This window comes from Peromyscus eremicus, chromosome 4 (genome assembly GCF_949786415.1).
Source record: "Peromyscus eremicus chromosome 4, PerEre_H2_v1, whole genome shotgun sequence".
Lineage (NCBI taxonomy): Eukaryota > Metazoa > Chordata > Mammalia > Rodentia > Cricetidae > Peromyscus > Peromyscus eremicus.
Window position 1 is genome coordinate 75,224,253 of NC_081419.1, and position 13,050 is coordinate 75,237,302.

Consider the following 13,050-nt stretch of genomic DNA (forward strand, 5'->3'; position numbering starts at 1 on the left):
TCAAGACCATCCTGGTCTATATAGAGCTAGTTCCAGGACAGCCAGGGCTACACAAAGAAACCCTTTCTCGAAAAATGAAAACAAAAATAAAAAACAGAAAACAAACCACAGCAACAATAAAAAGAATGTGGATGGCACCCCATATATCAGGTCATATTTGAAGAAAGAATACAAAAACGTTGAAAAGGAAAATGAAGCAGAAATTTATAACTGCATTGCTTAATTTTGGTCCTTTATTTGATATAACTTGTGCCTTCCTATTGGGAACACAATATTAATTATAGAACAGATTATGTAATTTGAATGTATTCTAACTTACTGACATGTACTTAAGTTTTAAGTAAATGATATACTTTATGGATAAAGTATCAAAACCAATGGGAGTTGAGTAGGATTCGAAATGAAATGTAATATTTTAAGTTTTTCAAAAAAGAATATAAAAGCATCAATAAAACCAGCTAGTGATTGAATGGCCTTCGTGCATGTTTTTTTCTCTGAGGGCAAACTCATTCTTTCCTGGCTCTGAGTGTCTAGGTGGCCTACCTTTGTGTTTTGTTTAGTTGTTTTCCTTTTGTTGTAGAGTCTTAACATGCGGCCCTAGATGACCTGGACATGTTGACAATCTTCCCGCCTCTGCCTCCCGTGTTCTGAGAGTGTAGGAAGGGCAATCAAGCTCTTGCCCATCCAGGTTTCCTATATTTTTTAAGATTCATTTCAAAGTGCAATTCTCCATGAGAATTCAATCCTGTTTTCAATATTCAGATCCTTGTCTCTCTGCCTTGAAATGGCCATGTGTTTCATGCATATACTTATTTAAACACTATTAAATGATGCCCTAGAAATACCTAATTATTTGTGTGTATTTCAGTGATTGTAGTAGTGGTCTTGTCCTTGTTTATAGCATAAAGGGAATAAAGGCCAAACTACATGTGCTGAATAAATACCTTTGAAAGGTAAGTGCACAGGTAAGTGAACCCAGTTAATGTCTTAATCATCTCAAATTATAACTCAAACTTCATATCTTATGTTAAATAAATAATTCATTACAGTAGAAGGAAATATTCATGGTATTATGTTGTACTGTTGTCACATAGATAAATTTTAAAAATGAATTCTTATCTCAAAAAGTTATGAGAAGTAAATGAGAAATGTATATTATGGCATGGTAGCTTATAAAGTTCCTTGCAAATGTGAATAGTTATATTGGAATCAAATTCATTTTAAGAGGTCTAAGTGTAGCTAATAAGTTTATTAATTCAGAGTATATAAATATTATATCCCTCTTCAGATATTAAAACAAACTAACTTTAAAGTTGTTTGAAATAGAAAACACATTATTAAGATAGAAGAAATTTTGTCAGGATTTTGATAATATTGGAAACTACACAATTAACAAACACATTTCTCTTCTTTTTAGAATTTAGAGCTGTTGACATTCTTTTTTTTTTTTGTCCGAATAGAGTAGAATGTGGAATTCAGGAAGCATATGACGAACCTTATATCAGCAACTCTTCACAATTGTGACCCAAAAACAGACACAAGCAGTGAAAAGAAGAAAGATTTACCTGGGCTTATGACTTGATGGTTTCAGTTCATCATTGCAGAGAAGGCAGGATAGAGTGGTTCCATCTGTCCTTAGCAGCAGAAATATAAGCCAGTGATGTGTTTATATGGCAGTAAATCAGTAATCAGAAGGGTCAAGACCAGAAACAGACAGATACACATCCAAAAGTCCACTCCAGGATATTTTCATTTTCAATTTTCAAATTATAATATAATTATATCAACAACAATGAATGAAAAAGAGGTCTTGTTCTTTTTTTGATATTTGGAGTAAAATTCAAACTGAATTTCTTAATCACTTTATCATTTGTGAATAAGGGTCCTTTTCTTCCACATCATCTCAAGGGTTATTGTGAGACACCTTGATGGCAGTCGTTTTGGCTGTGTTTTAGGGCATCTCAATGTAGATTTAATTTGCATTTACCAACGACTACAGATGCAGAACAACTTTTAAAGCAGTTATTAACAATTTGTGTTTCTCTTTTGAAAACAGTCTCAAGTCCTTAGTCCAGCAGTTCCACCTGTTGTGTATACTCAGAGAATTTCATGTCCTTCCATAGAAATATTTGTTATTTCTATGTTTATTACTGCTCTATTTACTATAGCCAGGAAACTGAACCAACATAGGTATCCATCAGCAGATGAATGGATAATGAAAATCTGATAGGGATATAAAATGTTATGCTATTCAGCTTTAAGGAAAAAAATGAATCCACCAAATTGGCAAGAATTGGATGGGCTTAGAATGTATAATTTTGAGGTATGTCACAAAACTCAAAAAGAAAAAAAAAACCACATGTGCTTCCTCATAGGCAAATCCTAGCCTATAGGGTATATAGATATAAATGTAATAAACTGTATATGTGAGTACAGTTTAATGTTTAGAAAGGAGATTCTAAAGGCATAGTAATAGTTGATATGGGAGGGCAGAATGCAAATCAAAAGGCACATGAGTTCTGCAAGAAGACAGAGTTAATTATTTTTCAGTTTTAGCTCTATCATGCTCTCTTTTTGTCTGTCTGTCTGTCAGTCTGTCTCTCTCTCTTCTCTCTCTCTTTCATGGTGAATAAGTGCATAAAAATGTAGTTGATTTTGAAACTGTAAATCACTAAATAAAGCTCCCTGGCTTGAGGATGGCCATTAAAACTATATAGAAGTTTGCTCTGATGTATAGAGTTTGGGACTGGACATGTGCTTGTTTGAGTGTCTGCCTTAATCTAGATGCATGGTATATTTATTTGTGAGTTTGTTACAATAAAGTGAATTTAATAATTTGAAAAACAACCTCACCCCAGTGACTATTTCTTTTGTTAGAGCTCAGGAAGACCCAGAGCCTTCAAAACAGCCCCACAAGCTGAATCAAGGCTGAAAACATGAACATAGAGAGAATTTCCAGGTTGAATCTATAATAAACTCATTGCACAGCTCACAATAAAATCTTGCCTGCCTTGAATAGCATTACAGTTGTGATTGATGTGGTTTTAACTACAGTTTTTATTAATACACAGAAGGATACATTTAATTCTTGATAAAAAATAAAAATAAAAATGTCACTTTGATGAGTTATTTTTCGAACCAAGCAGAGAAATAAAAGATGATAGACTATGTTCTCCGTCAGATGTAAATAAGATGTACAAACTGTGACTGCTGTCCTAACACTAGGCAATGTTTATGCTTCAGTCTGTATACTTCTTTCTGAGTGTACCACCTATAGTGATATAAATTAACATCTATTTTCAGTGCACAATTATTGACTGGAGTGCTCCGTATTATTAGAGGGAAGTTGCTTTAATTTATAAGGACACTAAAAGAATTTAAAAAAAAATGAACCCAAATAGATCTTCTATTTCCTATTGTGATTTTTATATTTCACTTGTGGTGTTTGTCTTTGCAGGTTGTTTATAATATAGTCCAAAATACATATGGTATCTTACAAATTTCCTCAATTTGTTTAATAGATATGCTCACAGTATAATTTTTTTCTTTTATATCTATTTACTATTTTGAGAAAAAAATCAAAGGATAGAAATTATAGGTTTAAGAAAAGTTTTCTTAGTTCTCTCTCTTCTGATTCTTTTAAAATACAAAAGTCTTGAGTTTGAATATAGATGTTCAGTTAAAAATTTCAAGTCTAGTTACACATTTTATATGTAGGTATATGTGTGTGTGTCTGTGTGTATGTGTGTGTGTGTGTGTGTGTGTGTGTGTCTTTTTCAGTTGATAACCAAGAGCAAGCTCTCATTTTCTTTCCAAATATAAAAATATACAATGGATAGATAGTTCATTTTCAAAAGTCCTTTAATTTTTAGGAGCAGCTTGTTTAGAAGAAACAGTTATAAACATGTAGAAAAAGCAATTGTTCCATATATATATCACAGATGACTCAAAAAAGCTTCCACATGTTTCCAATGTTCCCTTTTGTGATATTTACTCTCTCGCTAAAGAAAATGGAGGAAACATCAATTCAATGAATATGACGAATTTGCTATGTATACAGGAGGGAACAGAATTTCTATCTTCCATTGATGATTCAAAATTTATACCTTTGTTATTTCTTTTTCTTTATGAAAATTCCTGTTTCAATAGGGGAAGTAAATGTGTTATTTCCAAACTTTGTAGTACATGGTGTGTCTGCTTATCACACATCAAAACAAAGAATACTGGACACCTCTATAGATAGACAATATAATAATCCTTGGCAGAGGATGAAAACAGATGTGTCTCAGAAAGCTGACCAGTGGATAGCTAGGGTAACACATGTGAAAAAGCATGATAGAATGTTCTTCATACTGTCCCCTCAAATGGGAATTATTGGTGAAATTATTAAGACCACTCCACATAGTTAAAAGGGAGGTTTATTTAGTGGTGTAACTTACAAGTGAAGGGATAGTTGGGTTGCAGGGTCTGGGAAAGGTGTATCGCAGTCCAGTGGTGTTCTCTGGAGAACTCTGCTCAGTCTACCTCCAGTGTCTAGGGTCCAGGCACCAAAAGAGGCCGTGCATCTGTATCTCGGGTCTTCAGGGTCCTCTCTTGGCCCCGCCTTGTAGGCGTGACAGTTACCGAGGGCCTCAATGGGGGTTAGAACTTCCAGATCAAGGTTGGAATGGCTACCCACTACAGAGAATTACTGGTGTTAGACATGAATACATAAATGAGTTGATTAGCAAAATGATTAATGCATTTTAAATGTGTAGTTGAATATCCCAAATATCACATGAATATAACATTAAAATATGTTTCCTCTAAATCAATGAACTTGTGGTTACTGCAGAGAATAAGGAGAAAGGAGAAAAGGAAGACGGGAAGGAAGGAGGAAAGAGGAGATAGAGGAGGAGAAAGGAGAATCTGAAGATGAGAATCAGCAGCCTGGATTATTTATACCTAAAGAGATGTTTTTCCCCTCAAGAACAACTACCAACTTTGTAAAACTCTTTCACAACGAAAGCACTTGAAAGGTTTTATTTTTCACATTTTTATTAGGTTGATGAATAAAATGATCCCAAATAAGTCTGTTAGCTTAGGTGATAAACTGCCCTCATGGGCACTACAATTCTGGTAGAGACTGATAAGAACTGAAGAGAATTTTATCTGTCAAACCAATCAATCCCTTTGTTCCTTACATCACTAGCTTTGATGTTCATTCTTGTCTTGTAAAACAATTGTCATTAATATCATAATTCACTGCCATTGTGCCTAGGCTTCTCTTCCCAAGTATTGTTTTAACACTGTGGTTTGCCATGGTATAGACAAAGCATAGGTATCTGTAAAACTATCATTTCCATTTACACAACACTGTGTTGAGAAAACCCTCACTTCTCATATAATTATGACTATTCGTATTTTATTTCCTATGTAATGATGTGACAATTTCATGATCTTACAAACCAAAATATGGCCGGGCGGTGGTGGCGCATGCCTCTAATCCCAGCACTCGGGAGGCAGAGGCAGGTGGATCTTGGTGAGAACGAGGCCAGCCTGGTCTACAGAGCAAGATCCAGGAAAAGGCGCAAAGCTACACAGAGAAACCCTGTCTCAAAAAAAAAAAAAAAACAAAAAAACAAACAAACAAACAAACAAAAAAGACTACAAATCATCTAATTTTACCTTCCTTTTTTCAGTTTAAAAATGGAATGTTAACTAGTTAGGGTCACATTGTTCATTAGTAGAAATGCATCATTTTTATTTTTCATCTGAAGTTAATGACAGATCCTACTTTGATTTTAGTTTTTAGCCCATTTAGTTACTTGTCTGTTTGCAGTCTCCACTTATTTTAACGTGTATTTTTAACTGCAGAGTTTAGTGATCAAACAGCATAAACTTTTTGAAATTAAATATGTTGTCAGAATATAAGCTAATCAAAACGTTTCATTTTAATTGGCTCCAATTCTAACTACAACCTGAAATTGTAAAACAGTCAAGCAGTTCCTTGCCACACACATGTGAGATCCAAATGGCCCAGCAGATGTGAAATTGTCTGTTGCCATGGAAGAACAGCTGGAATCAGTTAATGAGTCAAGTCAGCATGAGCTGAAGTGTAGGAGACTAGAGAGCTTCATCATCACTGGAGAGAGCTGAAGGAAAGGTTCTGAAAAAGTCATATCATAGCAAGAATGACCCTATGAGTAACGCAGCTGTGAGCATCATTAGACTTGTTTCCTACTGGCAAATGGAAGCACTGTTCATCCTTGTACACATGAATGCTAGTTACCAGCAGACCAGCGTCTAGTCTGTGAATAAACTCACTCAGGCCAGACACCCTGGAGAGACTGATAAAAAATGCCCTTCGCATAGAGAATGCAAGAAACAAGTATAATGAACCTTGATACATGGTCAGTATTTATCTACATTTAAATAGATATGAATCAAAAATACCATTCCATCAATAGTTTGATAATAATGTATTCATTCATTTGACAGTTTTATTTTTTCTTAGAGATGTTTCTAATTAGGCATTCCTTTTTTATAATTAAACATGCAAACCAAGGTTTTTTACATGGATGATTTACAAACACACACACACACACACACACACACACACACACACACACACACACATTGTGAATGAACAGGAGAAGTTAAAGATAATAAATCTGTCATGCAGTGTACTTTCCTTGAAAAAAGGGAACATATTTTGTGGCAGTAGCATTCCTTACAGATAACGATATATGGACCAAAGGGTATACTTTGTGACTCACTGGACCACACTACAGCTTCCATAATGAGATTTTTTTTTATGTTTGCTTGTTTGTTTTTGGGTGGGGTTTATTTTACTTTTACTTTTTGTTTTGGGGGAAGGATGCAAGGGCAGAGGGCAGAAGTGAGGGTACAAGGAGAAATCCACAAAGAATCAACAAAAAGTTAAAAAAGAGAGAGAACATATTTTTGTAATAAAATGCCTTGCAAAGCAGACTGTCAGAATTATAAATATTTTGCTATCATTATTAACAAGTTTTGATTTTATGTGCCAGCCATTATGTCACAAAATTAATATGTCTCAAGTCAAAATTTTCATCTGTTGAATCTGGTATTTGACAATTGGAAATATTGGTTTAGGAGGTAATACTGAGGCTTAGGCTGTAAAAAACCAAGGCATGGTGTCATTCTCCTTATGTTAATGATGTCATCAAGAGAATATCCCTGGACTAACAATCTGGAGGGCAGAAGACATAGAGGCAGAAGGAAGTATCACTTTCCCCAGCTCCATTGAACTCGGATGATCTAATGGCCAGTGAACACCTTAGACACACACACACACACACACACACACACACACACACACACACACACACATATATTCATGAAAGTAATTCCTCCAGCACTATTATTACTGTTCATGACACAAGGCACTTGCTTTTCATTCTGACACTCATAGTAATGGACTGGAGAAATGTCAAGTCAAAATGATCACGTCTAAATTCAATATAAGATAATATATTTTGATTGATAAAGGTATTACCTCAGTTTTATAATATAATGATATGTTGAGAAAGTTTAAAATGTGAGGATAATACAGAAAATGAGGGTATTTATTGCTCTTTAAAGATCAGTTTTTTTGGTCTTGTTATAATGAATAGATGGAGCAGGTCTCTTCTTTCTTTTCTTTTCTTTGAGACAGAGTCTAATGCATCTCCAGCTGGCCTCAGACTTTCTCTGTATATAAGGATAACTCATCTTTTAATATATCAGACTATTACCGGGATAGGATTACAGGGATCTGTCATAATAATAACTATATATGTGATTATTTCATTTTATATGTCTATGTATATGTATACATATATAGTGTTAGCTATCAAACCCAGGACTTTATGCATATGTGACAAACACTGAGCCTGATGGGCTACTTTCCCAGCACTTTCTTTCTTATTGTTTATCTGGCAAGACAAAAGTTAAATTTTATTTGTAGATATGAGCTAGGAAGTACTTTCTTATCTCTGGAAACATATTTTGCCATGTGAATACTCTAATATTATATTATGAGGCACATATAGTACAATTTACTTGCATTATAACATGTGCTTCTTTGAAAATTTATTCATTTATCACCATTGCTTGTGCTCTTATATAGTGTTTCTAGAATAGCCTCCTTCATCATCAGTGATTTCTGTAAATACAGCGTATTTCTCAATTTCAAACACATATCATTGAATGTCTTGAACACACAGTATGGTATAGATTCAGTGAAAAGTTTAGTGTTGCCTATTTTGGTAGACATTAATTTTATGTTGTCGGAAGCTCTCAGTGTCATCTGATAGAAGTAGAAATCTGAATTTTTAAACATTCTTTACTCAAAAATATTTTGTGAGAAATAAATAAGTCCTTCAGATTATAGAAGAAACCAGAGACAAAGAATGATTTGTGATATATTGAATAGGCAGGAATGGTTCTGATTAATTTCTAGAAAATGTAAAAAATAGATTGTTCATTTGAAAGATTTGTCTTTCCTATATGGGATTAAATTTTAATATGGATATAACTTTCAATAACTAGTTGAGTTTACCTCTAGAAAAACTAACCTTATTTTTCTTTATTATTTCTACAAAAAGAAGAACTTAGAATTTTTTTTTGACTCTGAGGCCTCATTATTCATACTCTAAGTTCTTAAACATATAATATAAGAAATGGGGTGTTGGGTAGAAAGAAGAAAGAGAAAGAAGGATAGAAGGAAGGGATGAATGAAGGAAGGAAGGAAGGAAGGAAGGAAGAAGGTAAGAAAGAAAGAAGAAAGAAAGACAGAAAATGCTCCAGCAGCAACCATAAGTGTGCTTATCACCTGGAATCTATGCACTTTCTGTACACTGCACCTATAGCAGACTTTCTCAATATCGGACTGATTTTGATTGATGTTAAGGAGCCTAAGATAGAAAGGAAACACTTTTCCACAGCCACTAAAAGAGGTGAAATTCTGGAATTGTTCATAAAGAAGTAAGTGGCCAAATGTTTCACTTTACTTTTGTTTTTCTTTGCTTTTTATCTACTTTTTACCTTCTCATTTCAGTATATTGATACACTGTATCTGATGATTTCAAAATACAGATTCTTATATCCATTTATAATTAGGTAGGGCCAATTTTTATTATTTTAAATGCAGAATTAAGTCAGTTATAGAAAAATCTTCTAGCACTATATTACCATGTTAAAAGATTGATCTATTTAGTGCTATTAAAATGTGCTACCAATGGAATGTCTAACTATAGAAGTATGAAATAACTTGCAACCTCTGGCACTGGTAATAATAGCCTGCTGACTTTCAAAGTTAAACTCATACATGAAAGGAAGGAATTCTTCTCAAGTCAAGAGCGTATCAATTTCACAATAAATTGCTTTTGTTGAAGCAGACATTTTTCCCTTCAGTGCTCTGGACTGTTTATCTGACAAAGGCTAACAATAAACCACTATAATGGCATCTTACATAATAAAAGATGCTTGCCAGGTAGTAAGTGTGATGCTATTGTAATAATATTGAGGCAGAAAGGAAATGGAATGAGACAAGTAGCTCATGCTACTGCCACTAATTCAGAAAATTATACTAAACCAGAATCGCTTAAAATATTATAGGTTCCAAATTTCTTAACCATTAATTGAAGATTGTAGCTCATTACTTGAATACTAACTTGTTCACAATACAGATTTTTAATTTTTAAAACTTCTGTCATGTTTAATAATTAATTAGAAATTAAAATGAAGGCAGTAGAGAATAATGTACAGATATTATAAATTTAACTTTTTGTCTTAATGTATTTATTTTGTTGTGTGCAGTGATATTAATAAAAGAGAGGACAAATTTAAACTTTGAGAAGCATTATTACTTTTGCTTCAGAAGTAATTGCTTTTATGTATTTCTCAAAACACATTTTTTACTATTTACTTAAAATCACATATTATTTGAAATGATTTTTATATCAAGGCCATCTAAGAATGCTGTTATATTAATGAAGTATCAGATAATACTTGTCTACTTAATCGAATACTACTTCCTGCTTAATCTTTGATAGTTAATGTGTACTTTTACAATAATATGTGACAATGGAGTGAATTATATTGATTGTAAGTGTAGCAAGATTTATTTAATTGTTTTGTCTAGATTTTCTACCTTGATGCAGTGTAGTGAAACCTGTGATTAATATCTAAAGAGTAAATTGCAATAAGTGAATAAACAAACAAACAAATAAATGAATGAATCTTCTCTACTGAGAAGAGTTGAAATAAGCTTTTATTTCTCCCCTCGGATAAACATGATAAAACTTAAGAAATACCTGTTTCCTGTGCACATTTTTAAGTAGATTTTGATGGTGAGTGCTGACTATTAACTTCACTGAATCTCGGATCACCTAGAAGTCACAACTCCAGGAACACCTGTGAGGAGTTGTCTTGGGTAAATTGGCCTCTAAGAATGCCTGTGGGGATTATCTTAATTATATTAGTTGAAGTGGGGGCATTACTCTCCCACACTGTCACTGTCAGTGGCACCATTTTCTGGGTCTGGAAACTCAACAGTATAAAAACAACAGTAATCTGAGCACAAGTGTTCATTGTTACCCAATCCCTGAATGTGAATGCAATGTAACAAGCCATCTCAAGATCCCTGCCCTCACCTCCCCACAATGAGAGCGTATCCTTGAATTATGAGCCAAAAGCTTCTCTAAAATTGTTTTTACCAGATTTGTCTTAGATTTTGTTTCTTTGTTCTTGTGTAACAAAAACCTGTAAAGAAACTAAGCAGCCAATCAAACACATGTACTAAAACAATGTGTTGGCTGTATCTATATAGACTGAGAGTGACATTAGTGTAGAACAGAATGAAAGGCTAGTCCTAGGCCTGTATATAATCGTTACAATATTTATTATCTGTATAATGGAATGATGTTCAAATGTCAAGAGATATTTAAAGACTACTTCTTTAATGCTCTTTCAAAATTATTTGGAAATTTTTATTCTGTATGTTTAGTGGTTTGATTATTATGTGGCAAGGGGACTTTTTTTGGGGGGTCTAGTCTATTTGGTGTTCATAAGTTTCTTGTATCTTCATAGGTATTTTCTTCTTTAGGGTTGGGAAAGTTTTCCTCCATGACTTTGTTGAATATATTTTCTGTGCCTGATCTGCTTATGGGGCCCCATGGCAGTAGGATCAGGATTCATCCCTGGTGTATGAGCTGGCTTTTTGGAGCCCTCTACCTTTGATGGGATACCTTGCACAGCCTTGAGGCAAGGGGAGGGGCTTGGACCTGCCTCAATTGAATGTATAAGGCCCTGCTGACTCCCCATGGGAGGCCCTACCTTCTTGTAGGAAGGAATGGGGGGGGTGGGTTGGGGAGGGAGGCTGGAAGGGCAGGAGGGAAGAGGGGGATCTGTGATTGTTATGTAAAATAAAGAAAAAATTTCTTAATAATAAAAAAAGCTAAGAAAAACAAAATTATTTGGAAGTCTGTTGAATTTCAGTGCTTTTAAAATTGAGATTTATCTAAAGTAGTAGAAATGACATTTTAGTTGATTTTGTTTCAACTCATTTCCTAGAACCCTATAAATTACATAATGTCAAGATAAAATATTTAAAATTCAAATATGAATATTAACATCAAAGGACACAAGCAATGTGGATAAAGATAAAAATAGAGACACATGGAAAGTGAAGAGTAATTAATATTACATTTCATATCACATAGTATATATACATGTATCTGTAATATGCTTTTTCTGAAGAAATATTTCAAGTACATAAGTTAACATTTTGTGCATTTATATGCAATATATGTTGATAGTTATTAAAAACAAAAGGATTTCAATTTTTATATATAAGACATTATATGTTGTATAAATTATATATTCCCTATATTACAATGCATTAAAATACAGTAAAACATGTTTATTCTATACATTAGAACTAAAAAAAGTGCATATAATTTTATAACTGGATTATGATACAAGGTAAATATATTATTTTATATATTATATTATAAACGATATGTATATATGTTATATATTGTATACTAGATACTTGAATTATGTACATAGATAAATCTACATGTAAGGCATATACTAAGACAATAATCAACATTAGCAAACATCTAGTAGGTTCATAGTCTATGATTAGTTGTGTCTTTGTGGTTCATTTTTGATAGTTTTTTTTTTATTCTTTTTCTGGATTTATTTTGTGAAAATTGAATATAGGACATTTTGTGGAAGTATTCTACTATTGACCTATATTACTATTCCCAAATCCCTGATTTAGGTCTGGGATTGTAAGCTCCCAAGGTGTTAATGACTAAAATAAATGTTATGATAATCTATTGGACGGTATCTATTCTATTAATAAAGTGGTAAGTTTGAGGAGACCCCATGCACTTCATTGAAGTTTTAAACATAGTTTTATATCAAAGCAATTATATGTCAGTGTGCATGTACATGTGTATTCTATGAGGATATGCATAAAAGTATATATGTTTACATATACATGCATATAATTGTACATATAATTGTAGTGTGAAATTATGTGAAATATTTAAAGAAGATTTTAAAACTATTTTTATGAATATGTTCCATGTATTGATTTTTCACTGTGTATTTAAGTCATAATCATTGCTGTGTAGAGAGGTCTACATCATTTAGAACCAATAGTGATTTCACTCACTACAAGAAAGAAGATAAAAGAACTTTATGCAATTTCATCTCTTTTTCAGCTGTCAAGAAGAATATCCTATTAATGATATTCTATTATTCTTTTGGAGTTTTTTAAATGAGAGATCACCACTGTGGTATAAACAAACATCTCAACTGTTGTTCATGAGAAGTGATGTTCATCCTACAGCAAAGAACCTAGAAAATCCCTGCCTCTTTGCCATTTCCTCTTTGGTATCTACATTGGAATGCATTTTGAAATCTTCAAGGGATGCTGTTCCTAAAAGGAAAGCTGTTGTTGATCTTGTCAAGAGGTTATTAGCAAAGGGCTCCAGAAGTAGGGAGGTAAGGAATTAGCTCTAAGATACTGAC